Source organism: Dipodomys merriami, unplaced genomic scaffold, assembly GCF_024711535.1.
Source record: "Dipodomys merriami isolate MVZ:Mamm:240054 unplaced genomic scaffold, mDipMer1.0.p SCAF_7, whole genome shotgun sequence".
Taxonomy (NCBI): Eukaryota; Metazoa; Chordata; class Mammalia; order Rodentia; family Heteromyidae; genus Dipodomys; species Dipodomys merriami.
In genome coordinates, this window is record NW_027206290.1 from 71,876,757 (window position 1) to 71,890,221 (window position 13,465).

Below are 13,465 nucleotides of genomic sequence, written 5' to 3' on the forward strand. Positions count from 1 at the left end.
GCTTAGATCTCAGTCTCCTAGGATTATAGGCATGAGCCCCTGGTATCCAGCAATAAAGTGAACTCTTTATTGGCAGCAAACAATTGGGGTTCAAACTCGGCCTTGTGCTTGTTAAAGCAAGTGCTCTAGCCCCAACCCAGAAAATATCTCATTCTTTTTGCAATGGGGTGAGAAGGGGATTTGGGCAAAAACACCAGTTATTAATTTTGTTCTGCCTTGTTGTCATTTAATTTTAAGATGATATGGCTGGGGTCTCACACAGTGGCCCAAAGAACAATGTTAGAAAATAATAGGTAATTCCAGCACTTTCAATCCTGCCTCCCTTGCCTCATGACCGAACTGGTATTAAATCAATTATCAAGTCTGCCACCCAAGCACAATGTTCTAAAAGAATGAGTGTGTGCTCCCAAGAAGGTTCTGATTAACATCTCTGTCCAGTGAAGTAAATGAGAACAGTCATAATATAGAACAAGGTTCTGGAGTCAGGAAGACCTGGGTTTGAGTCTATAATACTATTATTTCCCCTATCAGTAAGGTCATTGTTTGGATTACATGACAAAAATCAGTGTGAAGTTTCTCAGCACTATTTGGAACTTTTGTTAGTCTGTTTTCTGTTACTTTAAAAAAAATGTCCAAAGCTGAAACTTTTATAAAGAAGCTTATTTAGTTCATCGCTTTAGAGGTGCAAGGGCATAGTACTGGCTATGCAGTACTAAGCATTACAATGGCAGTCCTGACAGTAAGCCGAAAAGGGTGACTAGGGCTTATGCCAACTCACTCCCAGAACTCAGGGTCCAACAAGAACTATCTTAATCTCTTCCAGTAGCAGTAACTTCAACTACCTAAAGACTTTCCACTAGGCCTCACCTCTTAATTCTCCCCCCCTGCCCCGCCCCAGTCACTACCTTGGGCCCCAAGACTCCAACACAGGAACCCTTGAGAGACACATTCAAACCAGAACCAAACCATACAGAAAATAACATGAGAGATCTTTGTTTGTTCATTTGTTTTGTTTTGACCATACCTACTTAACAGGCAATAAGACTTGTTGGAGGTCACACACAGCAGCCTAGTGGCAGAACTAAGACAAAACCACATGACTCTGGACTGGAGGTGTGGCTCAAGTGGTAGAGCACCAGCTGTGAGCAAAAAAGTCGAGCAAGAGTGCCAGGCCCTGAGTTCAAGCCTCTGGTACCAGAAAGGGAAAACAAAACAAAACATTAGAGCAACAGAACCTTCCATTAGCCCCCAACTCTCCACAACTTTGGAATTCCAGTATTTCTGCTGCATGGCTTTTGCTTAATCAGCAAATATTCCTAATGCCAGGTTCTTGGCTTCGTACTAGGGACATAGAATGGTAAGACATAAAAATAATCACTTTGGCCAGGTATAGTAGTGCACACTTGTAATCCCAGCACTCAGAAAATTAAGGGAGGTAGATTGCAAATTCAGGGCCAGTCTGTGTATATAGTAAGATCCTGTCTTGACATAGTAATTATAGTAATGTTCACATGAAAAGTGCTATCCCCTCCCCTCACTTTTTTGGGCGGTACTGCAGTTTGAACTCAAAGCTTCCTAGTACTATACCACTTGAGACATTCCACTAGCCCCTTTTGCTAGAATGATAACTACACACCACAGCACTCTGCCACTAGTTGAGATGAAGTCTCACGTGTACCTTCGGCGGCCTCAAACCACCATACGGGCCAGAACCACCAAGCCAGCATTGTTTCCCTCATTCTGTTGTCTCAATCCTCCTCGTGACTTAGGTCTGCTTTGCTGAACACCACACAAATCAGCATTTTTGAAGGCTGCACTTTCCTGAGGTTCAAACTGGAATATCCAGCTGCTTCCAACAGAAGTTGTTGTCCTCCCACTCACTGCCCAACCCCCTAAAAAAATAATAATCTGCTTCTTGTCTGATGAATCTTACTCTGGCACCAAGCCTCCTGTGTACTTTGCTCCTAGGTCCTGTTCTCCAGTCCCCCGGATTCTGCTGCCTAAATATACGCACAGCTTTGAATTCTCAAGGTCTGTGCACCAGTCGTCGCTGAGTTCCTCCCCTCTACCTCCCACCCCATCTCTTCCCGGGCACTAAAAGTTTCACGTGAAGAATCTTCAGCCTGCAGGCTACACCGGCCACTCTCCCTCTTCCAGGCCTTGGAAGATGTTTTTTCCCCCCTCTGGTAACACTCCCTCCCCGCCCCCCACCCCCACTCCTGATGGCTTCCAAAGCAGCCCCGGTGCTCTGCCCTGGGCTTGACCACCCTGCTCCTTCCTTCCCCCGGTGCGAGGGAGTGGCACTGGCCTCGAGCACTTCTCTTCCCAGCTCCTTACTCCAGGATCCTTCAAGGAATGAATGACGAGTGAGTCACCCCAAGTCCTACCCCGCCCGCCAGGACAACCCGGTCGGACTTCGCCCCCACGGCCAGGCCCAAGCCCGCCCCGGGCCTGGCCGCCGGCCCCCACGGCCCGTCGCTCCCACTCAGGGCAAAGTCTGGTCCCTCTTCTCTTTTCTTTTCTTCCCCCCCTTAAACTCTGGCTCTGATCTCACGAGCTGACACCGGCCAGATCTGGAAAAAGCCAGGCTCCACACGCGCCGTGCCAACCCCACCCCCCGCACTGGACACGAGTTCCCCGGTGCCCGCGCAGGGCCGGACCGCGACGCGCTCGGGCCTCCCGCGCCCCGCTCGCTCCCCGACTCCTTCCCTCCCTCGCTCCCCTCGGCGCTGCCCCCACGGGGAGGGGACGGGAGAGGAAGCGTGACCCTCGCCAGCCGCCGTCGCAGAACCTACTCTTTCCTCCTCCGGCCGCGCGCCGCACTCGGACTCCCGGCGCCGTTACCCAGCGTGGTGGGCGGGGGCCGCGCAGGCGCTGTGGGCCGCGCCCGGGCCCTCCGCTGAGGGTACTGGGCGGAGCTTGGGCGGGGGCGGGGACCTGCGCTTGAGAAGCTGGACGGCGGCCTGGAAGGGGCAGTAGGTGTGTGCTGAGAGTCACCGGGGCTTTAGAGGTGCGCTCAGGCGAACGGCCCTTGGAAAGGAGAGGTAGGGTCAGGCTGCATCCGCGTGATCGGAGGTGGCGACGGCCAGTGTGAGAAGAAAGAACTTCAGAGCGAAGGCGGCCACTAACTACCCACCTCAGGGACTTGGCACTGACCGGGGTGGGAGGTTGAGAGGCCCAGAGAGAGTCAGAGGATGAAGCAGGACCGCACAGCACCTTAGAAGCAGAGCCTGTGTTAGAACCCAGGTTGTTCTCCAGCCCAGTCAAATCCTCCCATCTCCCCAAAAGAAAAAACATGTGGGAGGTCCATCTCCAAGAAAGCCTTGGAGGCCAAAGGAAAGGTTTATTGTATTTCTATGAATTTTCACGTCAGGACAGTTTGAGGGGTGGCCCAGTGTTTTCCAGCTTCAATACCATCTGCATCAGAACCTGGGGAAGTTGGTAAAATAGGCGAATTCATGATCCCACCCCCTTTTTACCCTCTTGGCAGCGCCCCCAACGCCCTAACTTTTTTCCCACTGGGTTAAAAGGATCGTTTGCAATCTGAAGCACTTGATAAGAATTTTATCATCCCAAACAAGAAATGGTCAATTGCTTTTTTTGTCAGATTCAGGGAAGGATGAATGATAGAATGGACAGACAGTGATGGAGGTAGGGGTGGATCACTGAGTGTTCCAAGTAGCAGAAGCAAAAGCAGCAAAGGCACAGCCAGGTCCTGGTGGCTCACACTTAGCTACAAGGAGGCTGAGGTCTGAGGATGGGAGATGCCAGCTGGGGCAAAAATCTATGAGACTTCTCTCCATTTAGCCAGCAGAAAAACAGAAGTGGAAGCATGGCTTAAGTGGTGGTGCCAGCAGACAGAGAAAAAGCTGAGGGAGGGCAGGCACCAGCACCATGGCACACACAAAAAAAGTAGGGGGTTGGGAATGTGGCTTAATGGTAGAGTCTTGCCTTGCATGCTTGAGGCCCACATAAGCCAGAAAAAGCAGGAAATGGCCCTGTGGCTCAAGTGGTAGAGCACTAGCCTGGAGCTAAAGATCTGAGGGACAGTGCCCAGGCCCAGAGTTCAGGCCCCACCACTGACAAAACAACAAAACAGAAAAGTAATGTGGAATGTGAGCTCCATCAAAGCAGAAGGTGGCTCAGTGGTAGAGTGCTTGCCTTGCATGCATGAGGTCCTGGGTTCAATTCCTTAGTACCACTAAGCAGAAAAAGCTGGAAGTGTTGCTGCGGCTCAAGTGGTAGGACGCAGGCCTTGAGCTGAAGAGCTGAGGGACAATGCCCAGGCCCAGAGTTCGGGCCCCACGACCATCAAAAAAAAAAAAAGAAAAGAAAAAAGAAAAAGCAGAACCAATATCTGTTTTTTTTTTTTCACCACTGGACCCCTGGAATGGTGCCTGTCACTTAGGAGATACTCAATTGTATTTGTTGAATATTGGAAGTAGACTGGAGGAGGTGAGGGGGGTGGAGATTAAACTGACATTTATTGAAAGCTTATAGTGTCAGATCCTTCTCCCTAAATTGCCTCTTTGAATCCCCTCACAGCCTTTCAAAGTAGATACTGTTATCTCCAGTTAGTGATTTGTTACCTTTCAGGCTACCTTTGAGAGGAGGCATTAGACACAAACTTTTATGTACCATGCAGAGGAATGCACAGACAGTTTCGGGCCCACTCAGAGGTCCCAGATTAAGAAACAGGATCAGAGCTGAGTTGGCTTAGTGTAGATCACTGCTTAGCATGTGTGAGACTTGAGTTTGATCTATATTCTTCCCACCCTCATCCCCCAATATGGTCTATATCTGTGTATAGAGCTCCTGTCTCTTTTTTTAGGAATGACATCACACCTCCTGGCCTTGTTTTTGAGACTATCTCCCCACTTGGCTGGGGGGGGGGACTGTTCTGGCCATTCATAGAGGAATTCTCTGCCTTCCAGCCCCTAGCACAGGCCTAGCTCAATCTCACTGCTCCGGAACCAAAGCGAAGGTTCTCCCACGTGTGGAACATTTTCTGTGTGCCAGGCAATCATGTGTATGGTCTCCTTTAGATTCCTGCAGTAATCCTGGGAGGGACATATTATTGTCTTTGTTTTACCAAAAAGAAATTCAAGGAATTTAGACTTTTAGGCCCCTAGAAGCTGTGAGCACCAGTACTGGTTCTAGGGCCTGTGCTGTGTGCATGATGAACTTCTGGAGGGGCTGTGGGCTGACAAAGAGGATTTCTAGGCTCCGGGATCCTCCGAGATCTTCGGCTCACCAGCTTCTAATCTAGCTCTCATTTTATTTATGAGCAAAGAGACTCAGAAAGGAGAACGGATTTACCTGGAGTCCTTCTTCTCCATTTACTATTTCATCTCTTTTTATGCAGGATGGAATCTGATTTTACCATAATATCACCCCAGCAGCCCAGATAGATACAGATCTAGGCTAAAGAAATACTTTAACTTTTTACTTACTGTAGAACCATTGAAAAAGACATAAAGATCAATACCATGAACATACATATCTACTAAACAGCTTGTAAAATAAAGTACTTCCAGTGTAACTGCCTTATCTGTGTGTGTATGTGTGCATGCTCGCAGGCATGTGTGTGCGCACACGCACGCTGGTACTGGAGACTGAGCTCAGCCTTGTGCTGTGGAAACTAATATAAGCAGCAGCAGCAACTGCTAGCATTGTCTGGATTCTAAGAATAGCTTGGGCTGAAGATTGGAGGCTGAGGCCAGAGCAGGGGAACAGGAGCCTGTGCCACACCCCCTGCTGCTAATTGGCATGGAGGCTAGGAGACCTCCCTTTGGCTCACCATTTGCTCTCGGATGGTTTTGAATGGGCATACTTTCCAACACTGGGCTGGCTGGAAGAGAGTGCTCCCAGGACTCAGAATCAGGCTGAGGTCAGTGGACCTATACTCTGGGGACCAGCCCTTGCCCATGCTGCTCCCCACCAGCACCGACTAGGGGGTTATTTTCAAGGATCATGTTGAACATGAACTTGGTTCATTTAGTAAACAGCAGTTCAAATGTTATTGAGTCTCCACTAGTACTGAGTACTTCAGATGTTTTAGCTCACAAGACATTGACCACAGCCCTACTGCTAGCATTATGTAGGAATGTCTGCTGTTAAGAGAATAAATGATTCTCCAAGATGTTGAGGCTCATAATTGGCAGAGCCAGAATTCTAACGAAGGCAGTCTGAATCTAGACAAGACATTCTTCACCACTCTGGCCTGCCTCTCAAGCTTGAGTCACTTCTCTCTATGATACTATCTCCTTCTTCTTAAAAGCCAAGGGAAGAAACACTTGCCAGGTAGAGGCTAGCCTATAGCAGCATGTAAGAAAGACCAGGTCTCTGCCCTGCCCTGGCACTGGCAGTCCAATACTCCTGAATAACTGCCAACCACATGTCTCATATCCACATGCCCATATACAGTTCTGCTATTCAGACACAGCCTTGTCCCTTATTCACAAGTACTACAGTCACAGAGCCTTTGAGCTGAAAGGCTTTGAAGCCCAGAGTTAAAGGTGGGAGCATTTAGGTCTAGACAGGTAGCCGCCTATGAAAGATCACCATGGAGCCCTGGTAAAGCTCATCTCCTGCCCCCTGAGATCCATTACAGCAGGGCTGGTGGGGGGTATCTCTAATCCAGGGCCCAACCATTGTTTGAAGTTGAGAACAATTGAAGGGCAAGGGAACTATAGATAGATCCACAGCTGCTGTCACCTGTCCCAGCCTGGGCACTGGGCCCAAGCATTGTCTACATTGGGTCACTCTACCATTGAAGGCCCCTTGGGTGGGAGGTTGACCCAGCTCAGCTTAGCTCTAGGCAGACAGAGTCAGAGACCAAGTCAGAGAAATTCAGTCTCAGAAGGAAGAGAGATGAGAAGTAACACAGAAAGAACAAGACCCTTAAGCGATACAAGGAACTGAGCCAGGTGCCTGTGACTCATGCCTGTAATCTTAGCTAATCAGGAGGCTGAGAGCTGAGGATCACGGTTCAAAGCCAACTCTGGCAGGACCCTTATCTCCAATTTAAAAAAAGCCAGAAGTGGAGCTGTAGCTCATGTGGTCAAACAATAGCCTTGATAGCAAAGAAGTTCAGGGTCGGCAACCAGGTCCTGAGTTCAAGACCTAGGACTGGTGCAAAAGAGAGAGAATGTGAGAGATACAAGGAACTTCCCCCCAGGAAGCTGGTTGGAAGTGAGGGCAGAGGCAAAGAACTACTTAGATGATGAGGACTTAAGGCAAAGATTGAACTCACAGATGTAGATCCAGTGCTAGGGTCCAGAGCATCAGTCCAGCAGAGGTCTTTCTGCCCATCCCTTCTGGATGGCTGTCCATGTGCATTTCTCACTGGGTGATCACATCCCAGGACTTGGATTCAAGAGCCAGTCTGAGGGACCCTTGTGAGTGGTCTAAGAGCCCCCCCACACACACACATCCAGGGTCTTCCGAGGTTGCACCACTGCGAGGTTTAGTTATAGCTTTAATTTACTGTTGTAGATCAGGCACCAGTGGCTCACACCTAGCTACTGAAGAGGCTGAGATCTGAGGATTGCAGTTCCAAACCAGCCCAGGCAGGAAAGTCTATAAGACTCTTATCTCCAATAATTTTTTTTTAAGGTGGAAATGGTGCTGTGGCTCAGGTGAGTGCTAGCCTTGAGCAAAAAAGAAGCTCAGGGACAACACCCAGGCACTGAGTTCAAGCCCCAGGACTGGCAAAAGAAAGAAATAAAAATAATTTACTGTGTGATCTTGGGCAAGGACCTGCTTCTCCTCTCTGTGCCTCAGTTTCCCTGACTGTTCAACAACAGGTTTGCTCCTAAAGGTCCATGCTACTCTAGTTCTGGCAGGACATTTCCCTTTCTATGTCCAACCTTCCTTCTTTTGCTGCAGCTGAGGCCTCAATCCCTGTCTTTCTTTGTCCTTTGTGGGGATGGGGGACAGCTGGTCTCCTTCCCCCCTCTCCCCCCTCCCACCATAATCTTTCAGCCATAAATCCGTGCTGAGGCGTCTCTCCTCCGGATAAACAGCCTTGATGCCTTTTGGCTGCCCTCATCCCATTTTCTGCTTGAAGCATCAGAACCATGGCCCACTGGAGACCTTTGCAGCTGCCCAGGGCCCCAAGAGGGGAACAAACCTGGGACAAACAGGAGCCCAACCTTTCCAAGGACGCCAGGGTGGTGGGCCCCACTTGGGGCCGCACCACCTTGCATGTGGACTGTTATGGCAGCCTCCTCCCAAATGAGTCTTCCTGCCTGCCACCGGTCTCACCCCTTCAGTTCATCCTCCACACCAGCTGCCACGGGGATCCGATGAACACATAAATCTGACCACATTCAAATTCCCTTACTCAGAGCTCTTTGATGAAGAAAAAAACAAAAATGCCTTTGATGGTGCCCCAACTCCTACAGGGAAAAGCTCTGCATTTTAATCTAGCTTTTGAAGCCCTTCAATCCATCCCAATTGCTTAGTCCCCACTGAGCCCCAGATCCAGCCTCACCCCACCCTCCACCTTGAAGCCCCAGAGCTCAGCCTCAGCCCTCACAGCTGCTCAGGTCTCCTTTCCTTCTCTCCTGCCCTGGACTGTTGGTTTATGTTGTCTGACTCCTCTCTTCCACTTTTAGTGCCTGTATCTGTCCAGGCCTATCTGCTCTGGAGAGCCTCTTCAACTGCTTCCTTCTATATCTCTTGTCCTTTCTGGTCCATTGGAGGAAGCCAGAATGGCCATTATTAAACTTCAGGTCACTCACTTTACTGTCCTAAGAGGTTCCTATTGCACTTTCAATGAAGTCCAGAGTTTCTTCCAAATCGTTTGCAATGATCTGCCTACCTCTCCCTCTTTTTAACCTCACCAGGGAAAATGCTCCCCCTCTTCACCACACCCAGTTGCACCACTGTTAGGAAAGTATCTCGGCTTTTGCATTTGTTGTCTCTTCTGCATGAACATTCTTCATAGAGCTCTGGCCTTCCTCGCTTCTTCTCATCTTTCTAGTCCCAATCAGATGACCCCTCTTCAAAGAGGCCTTCCCTGGCCAACTTCCAGAACATTGCTCTGTCTATTTCCACCTTGGCACCTGCCATAGTCTTTACCTTCAAAAACATACCTACTTTTTTTTGTCTCCAGAGAGAATGCCAGCACTTTGAGGAAAGAGACCCTATGTTTATGTCCCTGTCCTTGCCACTCTTGATATAAAATTCATATTTGTCCTTCAGGCCTATCTGGATGTCTTCTTTGAATGTCTTTCTTTTCATGGACTATGACTGCTTCTTGTTCCAATCCTGGACACAGAACAGAAGCTGTCAGGTGCATGCTGACTTGGATTTGTACATTCCTCCTAGCTATAGTAGCATTTCAGAGGAATGCCTCAATAGTTCCTCAAAGAAGAACTTCCACCTGAAGGAGGAATTCCAGGTACTGTGGTACATTGATGGAATACATAAAATAGGTTAGGTTCTAAACTCCTGAAGTTGGCCCCAACCTTAGAGGTCTCCCATCTACAGCCCTGGCCCTTGTGGCAGCCTTTGCTTGAGTCCCCTTTGGTGTCTACAGATCTATTTTCTTTCTTCCATTGCCAATAGGTCCTGAGTGTACAACAGTCTTCCTTTGTGTGCATCCAAACTGATTCTTTGTCCCTGTCTTCTGGTCTACATTTAAAGCCCTTAAGTTCTTTCAGATATTAGTCTTGGTTGCATCTCTCAGGAGGTGTGGTTTCTTCTTTGCTTTGTCAGGTTTATCTGTGAGCTCATCTCAGCAGGCAGATGGGCCCTAGGTAGTGAAGGGGAACTTAACAGGACAGTTGTTCTGGACCTGAGTTTTGGCTTGATCTCTCAGTACCAGGATAAACACTGAGCAGGTGATTCTAGATTTTGACCCACTTAATATTTGATATAGGCAAGGTTGTGGAAGGTTCTGCTTCTCCAGGCTAATTCTGTTGCTTGGTCACCAGGCAAAAAGCCCTGCATCCTGAGCATCCCCCCCCCTTTTTTTTTGTCAGTCATGGGGCCTGAACTCTAGGCCTAGGCACTGACCCTGGACTCTTCAGTTCAACGCTAGCGCTCTATTACTTGAGCCACAGCACCACTTCCAGGTTTTTCTACTTATGTGGTACTGAGGAGTTGAACCCAGGGCCTCATGGTACTGAGGAGTTGAACCCAGGGCCTCATGCATACAAGGCAAACACTCTACCACTGAGCCACCTTCCCAGCCCCTGAACATCCTTAAATAATGAAGTGTTCTCTCCAACTTACACTTTCTATAAGTTGTCAAGTTTTGTACAAAACTGGCAGCTGCTATATGCTTGTAATCCTAAGCTATTCAGTAAGCTAAGACCTACCAGATCACCATGCTAAGGCAGTCTGAACAGAGACTCTGTCTCCAATACCAGGAAAATGCTAGACTGGAAGTGTGGCTCAAGTAGTAGATCACCAGCTGTGAGGAAGGAAACAGAATGGGAGTGTGAGGCCCTAAGATCAAGCCCTGGTACACACACACACACACACACACACACACACACACACACACACACACATACACACACACACACACACACACACACACACACACACACATTGTGCTCAGCTCCTCAGTCTCTGACCCCACATAGTTATTAAAACTATTATCTAAACTATCACCTTGGGAATGTGGCTTAATATTGAGTGCTTGAGTAGCATTCATGAAGCACTCAGGTCAATTCCTCAGTACCACATAAACAGAAAAAACCAGAAATGGTGGTTCAAGTGGTAGAGTGCTAGCCTTGAGCAAAAGAAGTTCAGGAACAGTGCCCAGGCCCTGAGTTCAGGACTGGAAAAACAAAAACAAACAAAAAAAAAAACAATCACCTTTGATTAATGTTCTTGCTCAATAGATACTTGACAATTTTCCAATAGGTGCAGACTCTGTAAGGTGCTAAAGATATAGACCATTCCCCTGACCTTAAATTTTTCTTTTTCAAGGGGCTGGGAAGGTGGCTCAGTGGTAGAGCGCTTGCCTTGCATACATGAGGCCCTGGGTTCGATTCCTCACCACCACATAAGCAAAAAGAAAAAAGCTGGAAGTGTTGTCGTGGCTCAAGTGGTAGAGCACTAGCCTTGAGCTGAAGAGCTGAGGGACAGTGCCCAGGCCCAGAGTTCAGGCCCCAAGACCAACAAAAAAAAAAAGAAAAAAAATTTTTTTTCATTCCTTTCTTTCTCTTCTTTTCTTGTGTGTGTGTGTGTGTGTGTGTGTGTGTGTGTGTGTGTGTGTGTGTGTGTGTGTGTGTGTGTGTGTGTGTGTGTATGAGAGAGAGAGAGAGAGAGAGAGAGAGAGAGAGAGAGAGAGTAATGGGTTATGGATTCATGGCTTAGATGTGCTGTCCCTTAGCTTTTTTTTGGCTCTCTATTACTTGAAGCACTTCCAGCTTTCTTGATGGCTAATTGGAGATAAGAGTCTCATAAACTTCCTGCCCAGGATGGCTTCAAATTGTGACTCTCAGACCTTAGCCTCTGTTTACTGAGGATTACAAGCATGAGCCACTAGTGTACCCAGTGGTAATTTCCACTTCTTTAACAGAATAAGTTTGATCTGCAAAAGTCATTAGGTTGTATAAGATTATTCACCATAACAGTCCTGATTATAATAGCAAGAGATCAGAAGCAATTTTAATGTCACTCAAAGGGGGCTTGTGACATATTTTAACTGGGGAGTATTTATGGTAGTTCCTAAAAGGGCCTAGAAGCTTGTAATTTTGACAAGTATTGCCAAATTTTTTGGCAGGTGTGTGGGTGAGTGAATGTGTATGTGTGTGCCATTACCAGGGCTTGAATTCAGAGCCTTATACTCTCAGCTTTCTTGCTTGTGGCTGGTACTCTTTTTTTTTTTTTTTTTTTTGGTGGTCATGGGCCTGAACTCTGGGCTGGGCACGGACCCTCAGAGCTCTTCAGCTTCGGCCAGCACTCTGCCATGAGTCACAGCACCATTCCCAGCTTTTTCTACTTATGTGGTGCTGAGGAATCGAACCCAGGGCCTCATGCATGCAAGGCAAGCACTCTACCACTGAGCCACCTTCCCAGCCCAGTGGCTGGTACTCTTAACACTTAAACCATACCTCTAGTCCAGCATTTTGCTCATTAATTATACAGTCCCAAGGACTTGTCTGCAGAGCTGACTTAGAACCTTGATCTTCCAAGTCTCAGCTTCCTGAGTAGCTATGGGAATGTATTTTGGTATTTTTTTTGGGGGGGGGGAGTGACCTGGGCACTGCCTCTGAACTCTTCAGCTCAAGGCTACCACTCTACCACAGTGCCACTTCTAGTCTTCTGGTGGTTAATTGGAGATAAGAGTCATGGATGTTTCTGCCCAGCATGGCTTTGAACCATGATACTCAGATCTCAGGCTCCTGAGAAGCTAGGATTACAGGTGTGAGCCACCGATGCCTGGCGGGAATGTATTTTTTTTTTAACGTCTTCATGTACTAATCATACAATAGAGTACCTAAACTTTTATGTACAACTTGATTTGTTTTACAAGGTGGGCACACCTATGTTGCCACTTAGTTCAGTCTATGGGTCATTTCCTACATCCCACAGGCCTCTCCTGTGCCCCTTAGTCATCATCCTCCTAGAGGACCACTCTTGCACAGATTAGTTTTGCCTGTTTTTGACCTGTACCTTTGGGCCAGTGGCTCACACCTGTAATCCTACTCAGGAGGCTGAGATCGGGCTACTGTTCAAAGGCAGCTGGAGGAGAAGCCATGATACTTTTATACCAACTAACCATTGAAAAGCCAAAAGTGGAGCTGTGGCTCAAGTGGTAGAGGGATAGCCTAGAGAAAAAAAGCTAAAGGAACTCAGAACCTGGGCTCTGTCCTTTAGCTTTTTTTTAAACTCCAGGACATTCTCTCCCTCGTCCCCCCCCCTTACACACACACACACACACACACACACACACACACACACACACACACAACCTTTGAAATAACTTTATATTTTATTTGGCACAGGTGCATATTTGGAATTCATAGACAAAGGATTTCTCTGATGTCTGGTTGAAACCCCGGCTCTACTCTCTAGTTCTGTATGTCCAGTGTCTAAAGTTCTTTTTTTTGGGGGGGGGGAGGTCTGGTTGTGGGTCCTGAACTCTGGGCCTGGGTGCTGTCTCTCAGCTCTTCAGCTTAAGGCTAGCGCTCTACCACTTGAGCCACAGCGCCACTTCCGGCTTTTTTTTTCTTTTTGCTTATGTGGTGCTGGGGAATGGAACCCAGTGCCTAGGGTATGCAAGGCAAGCGCTCTACCACTGAGCCACCTTCCCAGCTCCTGTCCAGTGTCTAAAGTTCTTGGATCCTTTGATTCTGTTTCTAAAATTCTGCAGTGTCACCAAGCCCTGAAAGAAGTGATAGACAGGAGGAGCTACAAGTGCCCACATGCCTCTGTAGCTGGCAAAGTGAGTGCCAGCACCAACCTCAACTCCTGAACTGAGTAGTTTGCAAGAAAT

At 48.1% G+C, this 13,465-nt stretch overlaps 1 protein-coding gene across 3 annotated transcripts in view; it reads right to left on the minus strand.

The window, feature by feature from the left end:
• The window catches only part of Gss (glutathione synthetase), a 28,838-nt gene extending 25,969 nt beyond the window's left edge, over positions 1-2,869 (minus strand). The window contains exon 1 of one of the 3 annotated variants that reach the window (XM_070007133.1): positions 2,796-2,869. The gene's annotated coding sequence lies outside the window, so the exon portion shown is untranslated. The remainder of the gene's footprint in view (positions 1-2,795) is intronic. The other 2 variants (XM_070007130.1, XM_070007132.1) reach the window with 2 other exon arrangements.
• Positions 2,870-13,465: the final 10,596 nt, after the last annotated feature.